Raw genomic sequence first — 11,566 nt, 5'->3', positions numbered from 1 at the left:
TGTAGCAGCACAACTTGAAGATTTACTAGAATTCAAAAATTTATAGGAGTTGCTGAAATTCAAAAAGTGTTCCCTTCTTTCCACCTTGAGGACAAGGTGGCTCTTCAAGGAATAGGTATTGTTAAATACCCTGAGAAAATTAATATTGAAAAATAAATAGAATATAAAAGAGAAACAACAAATGAGTCAATCATTAGGAATGAGAATCTTTCTCTTTACCTTTTAATTATTCTAGAAATAAAAAATGAGACAAAGAGCTATGGGTAGGGAATGAACAAGTTGTATGCTCATTGATAAGAATAATAGAATATGGGAGTGAATTATCCAAATTAGAAGGCAACACTACATAATGAAAGAGACAAAGCATAAGAGACAGACCAAACATTTCTACAAACATAAATAGAGGCCAAATGACTTGTTATGCCTAAAAACTAGAAGAGTTGATAGAACTCTACAATTTTTCATCTTGTATTTTCAATTCAGTTTTTTCTACTTTTTGTAATTCAATAAAAGAAGTTAGTTAAGAGGATGAAATTCCATTAAATTCACCTCAAAACTCTACTTATTGATCTATATTAAATCCGTCAACTAGAATTTCTAGTACAAGTTTTTACAGAGGATTGTTGAAGAATGCATGCTGCATGAAATGCATCTTGTAGACAACCTTACTTAAGGTGAGACAATCACTATTATCTCTTTTCCTTTTAGATTTCTTTCTTCCATTCTTCCCACCACAATACTACTTTCTTTCAAGTGAAATGGACCACAGTAAAAACCATTCACTGAATGTTGCTATACTGTTGTCTATTATGTAAACAAAGACAACTAGTTTTTTTCTTTATATCTCAAAATAAAAAATTGTTGCCTATTGTAATTAGTAACGGTTGTATAAACCACAGTTTAAAACGGTTAAACCAAATTGTAAGTTTCAGATTCGATTTTGATAAATCGTTTTTCGCTGTTGTTTAAGACCATAAACAAATTAAACAAAAACAAATTATTTTAAACTAATGGGTAAATATTAAATCATTATCCTTGTACATCTGTTTGCTTAAAAACGATGTTAGTTAAGTAATATTTTTTTCTTGTATTTTATCTTGTATTTAAGTTAATATTAACTAATTTTTTTAATTAAAAATATTGGTTCTCTATTATTTTTTCAGGTAAGAAATCTTACCATTTTGACTAAATAATTAAGTAATAACCAAATCAATACATGTTACTATAATTGTTTATTACTTTATTTAGTGATAATATGTGTAACAAAGTTGACCGGATCATTCATATGGAGTCGTTGAATTTTTTCTTTTGTACATACGTCAGAGTACGTAGTATTCCAAACCACATCATAATTAGATGAATGATAAAAAATATTATTTACATATTAAAATTAATTATTTAAATTAGTTATTATGTATTTATATATAAATATATGTATTGTTTAATTTATTTTTAATATATATTTTATATTTTAATATATATTTTAATTAATAATTGGTTTTAGTATACATGTAGTATAGTTGAAAAAAAAAAAATCATAATTGACTGGCTACGAAGAAGTTGAAGAGGTTACTTCTTGAATTTCAATATTCCCACATCCTTAGGTAAAGGTCTCTGACCCTCTGTTCATTGAATAATGTTGAATAACTCGTTCACAAACACTTATTATGATAACTACTAGCTTGGGTTTGGTTTAAGGGTTAATTTTTGGCAAAAAAGAATAAATTAAAAAATAAAGAAAAACTATAACCCAGTTTTGCGACTTGATTCACTGATTTCATTCATAATTAACGTTGATGAACATTGCAAATAATTTTAGAAATGAGTTTGATATACTAACATTTTTTCTTTTTACAAACAAATATTAAATTATTTTCATTTTTAATGATTATTTACATCGTACATGTGAAAATAAAATTTTAGAGTAAATAAATCAGTCTCCAAAATTTTTTAGTCGAATATTTTTGCCTTAAAAAAATTTAATTACCAAATCAGTTTTTAAGAATTATCTATGTTTTAGACAATATAGTCCTCATATTAATTTCAATGTGTCCCTGAGTAGCAATATTTATCCACATTCATGTAGAGTGTTAACTATGGGCAAATTAATCCTTACTAATAATATGTCTTTTTAGAATTTTTAAGGACTAACTTGATAGTTGTAATTTTTTTTAGGAATTTAATTATTTTTTTAATAATTTAATGGGGTCTAAAATGTCTAAGTTTGTAATTCTATTAATATTCAAATAATCAAACAAGTGATCAACCGACTATCAACTTCTTAGTGTTTTTTAATTTTAATGATGATGGATGTAGTCTATTAAAATACTTCCAATTTCCTTGTTAGTTGTTTTAGATTTTATATTGTATATTAAAATACTTCTATTATTTTGCATTTTAATCAAACTCTATTTGAGTTTATATTCTATTTAAATTTCTTCACTTTTTTAGGTGTTAATTTGACTGTTGTGGTATACTATTTACATGAGTACTTGAGCAATTTAATATACGCTTCGTCTTTAGTTTGCTACTCTATTGTTTCACCTTTTTATTTATTTATTTACTCATTATTTTATAACTTATTCTATTCATTCTTTTTACCAAACTTAATATAACAACTAAAGCATAATTGTGTCAAAGACATTGTTTATTCATGGATTCATTGGTTACAATACAATAATAAGTCAAAACACAACTATTCAATCATTGTTTTAATCTAAGTCATAAATCAAAGAATTACTAATTCAGATTTAAAGTTTAACGTAACATATATGTGGCACACTCGTTAAACAATACCTTACTATTGTTAGGTACCTGACAAATGACACAGTAAAATATAGAGATGAAAAATTAGAAATTTGTATAAAATATAAAAATAATTGAATAACTTTTTTTGAGAATTACAACTTCTCTTTATCATAAGGAGACTACAATAACACTCTCTCTTGACAAAAGGAGAGCACACTTCTTTCTACATATATAGGAGAAAACTACTCAAAGAAATATTATATTATTCTATCTGGATGACTTGATTGAAATGAATTAAAGAAAAACTCAATTTGTAGGTGAGTCTCTTCAATATGAACCATCCGTCAATTAGAGATATATAATTCTTCTCTTTTTCAACCATTAAAATCCTAAGGTTATAAACTAAGATTGTTTATTACCTTTCATTTTATTTAGTTATTATTTATTTATTTATTTTCTAAAATTAGCTTTACTAATTTTTACAATCTCCCACTTAAAGCTAATTTTGATAAATTTTCAAAATTCATGTTGCTCATGTATTCCATAGGCCGTATGAGGATCTAGACCATTCAAACTTTTCTGTGTTGATTGGTTTTGTCATGGCATCTGCTAGGTTATCTTTAGTGTAAATCTTGTGCATATCAACACTTCCTTCTTCTACTACTTCCCGAACAAAGTGATATTATACTCTAATGTGTTTTGTTCTTGAATGAAAGGCAGGATTCCTTGTAATGTGCAAGGCACTTTGACTGTCACAATACACAGAAATCTTCTGTTGTTTGTGCCCGAGTTCTTCTATCAACCTTTGGATCCAAATAGCTTCCTTGCATGCTTGTGTAGCTGCCATATATTCAGCTTCTGTAGTAGATAAAGCTACAACAGTCTGTAATTTAGATAGCCAGCTCACAGCTCCTCCTGCAAGTGTAAACACATAGCCTGTAGTAGATTTTCGTTTATTAAGATCATCTGTAAAGTTTGAGTTGACATATCCATTGACAATGAATTCCGATCCTCCAAAACATAATGCAACATTCGAGGTGTAAGAACCCGCGTTTTCACGTAAAACTGTCTTAAAAATAATAATTTTAGTGCCCGAAATAGATTCAAAATTTAGAAGTTTTAATTTGAAAATAAAAATGTGAAATTTGATTTCAGTGAATTTTTATGAGTTGGAAAATGTATTTCTTTCGAAAAGTTTTTGTAAAAATGCATACTGGCGATTAAGCTGGTGGTACCAGCTCTGGTCTGTCCAGTACTGCGTATTTTGGGGAGATAAGATTTTGAAAATTGATTTATTGTTTTGAGAAGATAAAAATAATTTAGAATAAAAAACCGGACACTAATCTTAAAGGTTTTGGCCCAAAGTGGCCCAAACAGACCAAAAATGCTAACGGGTTGGACCGGACCCAAACCAGGTCTAAGGTCCAACATATATAAGCTCATTTAATGAGCATTTCAGCCCATTCTCCCCCATTTTGATGAGAGAGCTGCGTTTTTGAAGAGAGGAGAGGAAGAAGAGAGTGCACTTTTCACCTCCACCTTCCGGAAGCCATAACTTTTGATCCGGAGTTCTGATTGACAAGCTGTTTATGACCACATGAAGCTCTCGTCGAGATCTACATTTCTATCCAAAGAAATCTGGTAAGAACTCGAATCTCACTTCCCAGATTCGTGCCCTAGATTTCTGCATTTTTGAGGTTATGGTTTTGAGTAGATTTTGTGGTTTTGGTTGTTTAGGTGATCTCTAGTAGCAGATAATTGTTGGATTTTACCTCTAATCTCGTTGGATAAGGTAAGGTTCCACTAAATCCTTGTGTTTAGTTGTTTTGTGTATCTTAGATTTTGATTTTGATGATATATGTGTTGTTAGTGTGAGCCTTGGTGTTTGTTGGTGTTGGTTTCGGTTTGGTGTGTTTAGTAATATGTAATATTCATGGACACTTAGGCTAGTGGCCCATAGAATAGGATTGAGTTGGGTATGTGGTTGTTGTGGTATATGTATGATGATGGTAATTGTTGAGAATTATTGGTGCTAATGATGTATTATGATGTTGGTTAATGTTAGTTATTGTTTGGTGATAAATTGTTGGAATTGATGAGGATTTATAGTGGTTGTTGATGTTGGTTGGTTGATGATGCTTGATGAATTGATGTTGTAAATGTTGTTAAATAATGATATTGAGGTATGAGGTATATTGAATTTTGAATGAATGTATATTGTGATTATTGGTACAAAGCATGAATGAGGTTGTTGATGAAGATTGATAGTGAAAGAATGATGATTGGTGAAGGTGTTGGTGGAAGATTGATTATAGTGTTTTATATTTGACGTTTGGATTGATGAGTGTTGAAGGGGTTGATAATTTGAGATATTAAATGTTGGATGTGGTATAGTTGAATAATGATGGAAGTGGTGAGAAGTCATGTTGATGTTAATAAGGATAATGGAAATTTGGAAAATGTGAATTAGGTTGAATTTAGAATTGTTGAATGGTTTAGAAGGTTGTGTGAGTGAGAAATTGGTTGAGGTAGTGTTTGTATGAACTTTGGACTGTTTTGGTTTGGTTGATATGTGATTGAATTGGTATTGGATTGAGGTCTGGTTAAAAATTGAGTTTGTGAGATTTTGGGTAAAAATGAATTTTTGGTAAACTTTGTGTGATCATAACTTTTGCCTCGATTTTCAAAATTTGTTGAATTTGGTTTATATTTGAAGATTATTGAAAACCCTTCGATTTGATATAAAGTTTGCAAAATTTGGAATTTTGTAAAGGAAGTTATGATCCTTCAAAGTTGGTGTTGAAAATCTGAAATTCTGCAAAGTTGCAGAATTTCAGGATTTCTGATATGTGCGCACGCACAGCCTTGTGCGTACGCACAACCCTACGAAAATGTTATTCTGTGCGGACGTACAGACCTGTGCGTACGCACAGCCCTGTGCGCACGCACAAGTCGGGAAGGATCAGTACCTGTGCGTACGCACACTTTGAAAATCTTCCTGGGCGTGCGCACGCACACGCCCTATTTCTCAAATTTTATTTTATTTTCAATTATTGCACCTTCCCGACAAGGTTGTAAGCTTCTATAACACCATTTTAAGATTCCTTGGCTTATTTTAGAGCATTGAAATATGGGAAATGTCCTAGGGGTTTAAGTTGGGTTTTCTTTTGAAAAGTTAGCAAACGGAAGTTTAGGTTTCTAGTGTATTGCGGATGAGTTAGTTGAGAGAGAAGGAAGAGTGGTGCATGTGGTGATTGTTGACAATGACTTGGGAAATTGATGAACCAATGAGACCGGAATGGAAGTAATGAATTGATGATGGTTATGATGAGTTGAAGACTCAAAGAGGAATGATGAGCTTGTTGAATAATGAGAGTGTTCCAGGCATTATATCCTTGGGTTAAGTGTGAGAATGTTCAGGGTATTATGTCCCTGGGATTGAACTATGATTGATAATCTTTTCTACTGCAAGAGTGTGCCAGGCACTATATCCTTGGGTTACGCATGCAAGTGTGCCCGGCATTATATCCGTGGGTGAATAGAGTGTGCCCGGCACAATATCCGTGGGTTAATAGAGTGTGCCCGACACTATATTCGGGGGTGGGGCAGAAAAGCGACATCCAAAAGGATGTGTCGGGTTGGCATTTATGGACCGACAAGTGATATCACGAGCCAATAGGATAGGCATTCATCATGTGCATCTTCTATATGCTTGCTTGCTTTGTTTACTTGAGTTTTCCTAAATGTATAACATGCCTACTTACTTCTTGAACTACTTGCTGTATATGAATATTACCTGTGCTTTCCTTGCTTGCATTTATCTGTGTTTGACTGGTGCTAAGGAGGTTAGGTAGGCGGTGGCAATGGGATCGCACAGAGGTGAGGTTGGCGAAGGCTGTGGGATACAGCGGTGTGATTGGTATTAATTAGAATCCCCCTAAGTTTAGATAACCCTGGTTTATGGTTTAAGTTCTTTTATTTATTTTGTTCTAAGCTTGAATATCCGTATGTGATGTGAAGTTCTAGTATTGCCTTCGACGTCTCGGAGCCTTACATCTTACATCATTGGGCACTGTTACCATACTGAGAACCTCCGGTTCTCATTCCATACGTTGTTGTTGTTTTTTAGATGCAGGTCGTAACCCACCGCAGTGAGTTGGGTGATGGTAGAAGAGCGGAGAATTTTATTCTATTTTGTTGTCATCTTGGTCATGTTTAACTCGTTCTCTCACTTTTGTATTTTTTTTGCCTAGAGACTTTATTTGAGAGAACAAAACTTGTATAAGCTATTTTTACTGTCTGGTTTCATGTAAGTTCTATATATATATGGCTAGCCGGCTTAAGCTCCGCGAGTCGTGGCTAGATTCTTATGATATTATACTATTATATTTTGATACATCTTATCTGTACCTGGTGTTTTAAGTTAGTAGCTTCGCTAGTACATTATACGCTTTTCAAATCCTGTTTTTGAGCCAAATCTTTCATCAGGCTTTTAGAACATATTATATATATATATATACGTATAAGCCTTAGAACTGTCGTAATCTTTGATTAACCTTTGCTTTATGGCTAGAGGTAGAGCTTAGGGTAATTGGGGTGTTACATTTAGTGGTATCAGAGCGGTTCGTCCTCGTGAGCCTGAGGGATGGACCGATTATGCTTCGTTGCATACTCTGGGTCATTTTCTTTCATGCTATTTAGGTTATCTACTTGATATCTCATAGCATGCTTGTTTGTGAGTTCCTTTTTGGGATAATTGAAGTATTAGACCTTTGATATTGAGACTGATCACCTTGATATCGAATGTTTGGTGTAGACAGGAACCCTAATGGCTACTCGCGAACGAGGTCGTGCACGTTTACGAAGAGAGAGTAGGAATGAGCGACCGACCAATAACCATGCCGAGTTCATGGCGGCAATGGCGAATCTTGCTAATATCATGGGGGCTACCGCTACTGCGACTCTGCAAGCTGTGCAGAGGTTAGGCCAACCGGTCAGAAACAGAAATGGAAATGGTGAAGAAAATGCGAATGAGAATGCGGGGGGAAACGGAGATAACACGGGTAGTACTCCGATGACCTTGGCGACCTTTCTCAAGGTTCATCCTTCAAGTTTTCGAGGTTCAACTAATCCCACGGAAGCGGATAACTGGTTCCAAGCTATGGAACGCGCACTGCAAGCGCAGCATGTCCCGCATAACCAATACGTAGAGTTTGCTATTTACCAACTTCGGAAAGAAGCCCAGCATTAGTGGCAGGCAGAATGCCACTTGCTACAGATCCAAAATGCAGATGTTCCTTGGGATGTATTTCAAACGGCCTTCTACAAGAAGTACTTCCCTGAGTCTGCAAGGGAAGCAAAGGAGATGGAACTGATGCAGCTGAAGCAAGGTTCTTTGTCTGTGGCAGATTATACCAGCAAATTTGAGGAACTTTGTAGGTTCTCTAGGGAGTGTCAGGGTGCCCCGGAAACCTATGAAAGTTGAAAGTGTATCATGTATCAAAGGGCTTTGAAATATGACATCATGACTGCTGTGGCTCCTATGGAGATTCGTATTTTCTCTGATTTGGTGAACAAGGCAAGAGTGGTTGAAGAATACGCGAAAATGGTAGCCTCGTCAAAGGATACTTTTGGAGGAAATACAGTAGGGAGCGTGACGATCACCTTGGACCAAGGGGACAGAACTTTAAAAGAAAGGAACACACTCCTCAACATCTGCGAGGTCAAGGGAATTTCAGAAAGAACAACAATGCTCAGTTTCACATGGCAAAGGGAGATGGTCGCTGCTACACTTGCGGATTACCAGGGCACTTTGGTAAGGACTGCCATAGAGGAAGGAACCGAGGTGTGGATAAAAGTCAGCAACCAGGCCGTGTGTTTGCTTTGGAGGCATGTGAGACGACGGGGTCGGATCCTCCGACGAGAGGTAAGCGTACGCTTTGAGTCTTATATTGCCTAGACCTGAGGTCAGTTTGGTTCTATCTTTTGTAAAGTCGCCGTTAGAATTTCAAGAGCTTAGAGTTTTGTTGGAAGTAAACCATGGGGGAAAGGAGGATTCTAGCGGCGATAGCCGAGGATTTCGGACTTGTGATGACGAACGATCCGAGTTGGCGTGCCGGAATGGTTACCAGGTATGAATAGAAGTCTTGGCGGTTCCCTGTGTGGGCGATGGGTACAGTTCAACACTAGTGGCAACGGGAATACCGACTAACGTCCTTGCGGTTTTTAACTATGATTTTTGACGTTTTAAGATTTAGAGTGATTTTCAAATCTGGTTTGGTGCTTTGGTTTAACTGATTTGGTTTTGAAACTAGGATTTGAACTTTTGATCAAATGATACGATTTTAAAAGGAAAGTGAGTCCTAAGATTTTGTTGGCTTGTGATTTTGGTTGTAAATCTAACTTATCAAAATGGATTCAAATTTAAAGATTTTGATTTAAGGGTTTCAATGAATTTCGGAAAATCGTGCCTTAAAATGATTGATTTACAAATAAAAATTTTTTGACTCTTTTGATAAGATTTTAACAATGGACTCATTTAGATTGAAGTTATTTTAAAGGTTTTGACAAATGCTACAAAATCGGTATTTGGTTTAAGGAAAATTTCTGGATTCTTAATGACGATAATCAGAGTGACGCAGCGGAAGTTGTACGCTAAGTTGTCGACATGTGAGTTCTGGAATGAGGAAGTGAAGTTCTTAGGTCACATGGTGAGCAAAGGAGGATTAACCATAGATCCTTCTAAGATGGAGACGGTGATAGAATGGAAAAGACCGACAACGGTGGCGGAAGTCAGAAGCTTCTTGGGTTTAGCCGGATATCACCGGAGATTCTTTGAAGGATTTTCCTGAATTGCACTACCGATGACTAAGTTGACAAGAAAGGAAGTGTCCTTGTTTGGATGTCGGAGTGTGCAGAGAGTTTTCAGATTTTTAAGCAAAAGTTAACTTCATCACCTATTTTAATCTTGCTGGAACTGCATGAACCGTTCGAAGTATACTATGATGCTTCTCTGAAGGGTTTAATCTGCGTGTTGATGCAACACCGGAGTATGGTGGCTTACGCATCGCGTCAGTTGGGACCGCATGAGGTGAACTATTCAACTCATGATCTAGAATTAGCGGCGATTGTGTTGGCACCGGAGATTTGGAGGCACCACCTGTGCGGAGTGAGGTTTAGCGTCTTTTCTGATCATAAGAGTCTCAAGTATGTCTTTGATCAGAAAGAACTTAAAATGTGTTGGAGAAGACGGATGGAGTTGCTAAAGGATTATGATTTTGAACTGAGTTATCACCCTGGAAAGGCGAAAGCGGTCGCATGTGCGTTGGGTCGGGAATCCTTAACAATTGCTTGGGTGAGAATCAAGGAAGAGGAGTTAGTGGATAGGTTTGTGGGTCTTAAGCTGGACATTGGTGAGGTGGCTGGAAGAGCTTGTTTTAGCCAGTTGCAGATTTCAAGCACGTTTAAGAAGGAGATTCAGAGGGCTCAACAGGATGAGCGGAAGCTTCAAAAATTGTTGCAACCAGTTGGTGATAAGAGGTGTGAAGAATTCACTAAGGAAGGTGAGAGATTGTGGAGAGATAAGGGGAGAGTTGGCAAACAGGATGTCGAAAGTTTGAGACAAGACTTGTTGTCAGGGGCTCACTACAGTGGATTTTCTGTTCATCCCGAAAACACAAAGATATATTATAACTTAAAGAAGATGTTCTGGTGGTCTGGGATGAAAGGTGATGTAGCTACAGTGGCATCCAAATGTTTGACGTGTCAGAAGGTGAAGATAGAGCATCAGAAGCTGTCAGGAATGATACAGCCTCTTGAGATTCCTCAGTGGAAGTGGACTATGATGCGGTTTGGGTGATCGTGGTTTGCTTAACCAAATTCGCTCATTTTCTGCCTATTCGAGTGAACTATTCTACGGAGGAGTTGGCGAGAGAGAACGTCGACACAGTAGGATGATGGTGAACGAGGTACCTTGGCAACTTGTTGGATAAGCAACGTTGAAAGTAGGATGCCTCGTGGGGAATATATGTATATATATATATATATCCCATCGCGTGATTCGAATTTTCGAAGGCGAAAATCTTTTTAAGGAGGGGAGGATGTAAGAACCTGCGTTTTCACATAAAACCGTCTTAAAAATAATATTTTTAGTGCCTGGAATAGATTCAAAATTTAGAAGTTTTAATTTGAAAATAAAAATGTGAAATTTGATTTCAGAGAATTTTTCTGAGTTGGAAAATGTATTTCTTTCGAAAAATTTTGTAAAAATACGTACTGCCGATTAAGCCGGTGGTACCGGCTCTGGTCTTTCTAGTATTGCGTATTTTGGGAAGATAAGATTTTGAAAATTAATTTATTGTTTTGAGAAGATAAAAATAATTTAGAATAAAAAACTGGACACTAATCTTAAAGATTTTAGCCCAAAGTAGGCCAAACGGATCAAAAACGCTAACGGGTTGGACCGAGCCCAAACTGAGTCCAAGGTCCAACATATATAAGCTCATTTAATGAGCATTTCAGCCTATTCTACCCCATTTTGATGAGAGAGCCGTGGTTTTGAAGAGAGGAGAGGAGGAAGAAAGTGCAATTTTCATCTCCACCTTCCGGAAGCCATAACTTTTGATCCGGAGCTCCGATTGACGAGCCGTTTTGGCCACGCGAAGCTCTTGTCGAGCTCTACGTTTTTATCTAAATAAATCTGGTAAGAACTTGAGTCTCACTTCCCAGATTCGTGCCCTAGATTTCTGCATTTTTGAGGTTATAGTTTTGAGTAGATTTTGTGATTTCGGTTGTTTAGGTGATCTCAAGTATCGGGTAA

General features: G+C 35.9%; 1 long non-coding RNA gene across 1 annotated transcript; it reads left to right on the top strand.

Annotated features, from left to right (window-relative positions):
* The first annotated feature begins 379 nt into the window (after positions 1–379).
* LOC140182647 (uncharacterized) lies at positions 380–7,103 on the top strand. Its single transcript, XR_011878624.1, has 3 exons — positions 380–674; positions 3,465–4,389; positions 4,486–7,103. It is a non-coding gene; the product is annotated as an uncharacterized lncRNA (long non-coding RNA).
* Positions 7,104–11,566: the final 4,463 nt, after the last annotated feature.

Source organism: Arachis hypogaea, chromosome 20 (genome assembly GCF_003086295.3).
Source record: "Arachis hypogaea cultivar Tifrunner chromosome 20, arahy.Tifrunner.gnm2.J5K5, whole genome shotgun sequence".
NCBI classification, from domain to species: domain Eukaryota; kingdom Viridiplantae; phylum Streptophyta; class Magnoliopsida; order Fabales; family Fabaceae; genus Arachis; species Arachis hypogaea.
This window is presented reverse-complemented; position numbering and strand designations above follow the sequence as displayed.